Genomic DNA, 837 nt, shown 5'->3' with positions numbered 1-837 from the left:
TATATATATATATATATATATACACACACACATAACGGACAAAAAGTGCCCTAGATACACCCAGGCGGCGCTTCGAAGCCATAGGAGTAGCGCTGCGGTGCAGCAGCTCTCGGCGCCACCTTTCGAGTAAAAGTCAAATAATACTTCCTTTAGTATTTTTATCATAATGTTCTCTCCCGATATCCGATTGAGACTATTTAAGTTGAGTTGTAAAGCTACTCAAAGGGCTAAAATCTTGTTTGAAATAGCCATTTTATAATTCAAATGTTCACTGGGTCAAAATAGGTTGTTACTGATCAATACAGAATGATCCACGTGGAGACCTCACATTCATATACATGGCAAGCACCCAAGAATTGGTATAGAAGTGATTAATGTCCGAAGCTGTCAAATGAAGTGCCGAGGTCGTTACACTAAGTTCTGCCGAGGTGGTTTACCTTCTATTATCCGAAATTCTTTACAACCAAAAGAGGGTCGGGCAAGCACATCTTCAGAGTTGACTGATGTGACGTGCGCAGTTAATGAGTGTCAGGAATGTCAGCCTAAGTTTATAAAGTGGCTGACCTTTTGTCAAAAGTCTATCAATGTAATTAATGTGTAATAGAGTTGATGTAACAGTTAGGGTCGACAAATAAAGCCACGTAGATCCAATCCAACGATGACCACGCCGGCCTGATTACTATAAATAGGCAATTCTTGTATCATTTAAAAGGATCTTAGAAAATATAGACAAGAGAATACAATACACTTTCATTGCCTACTATTCATCTTCTTCCACAAACATACTGTTTACGATTTATATACGGTAAACTACGCCCACGTGTATATCGTCCTTTA

This window comes from Olea europaea, chromosome 22, assembly GCF_002742605.1.
Source record: "Olea europaea var. sylvestris chromosome 22, O_europaea_v1, whole genome shotgun sequence".
NCBI classification, from domain to species: domain Eukaryota; kingdom Viridiplantae; phylum Streptophyta; class Magnoliopsida; order Lamiales; family Oleaceae; genus Olea; species Olea europaea.
This window is presented reverse-complemented; position numbering follows the sequence as displayed.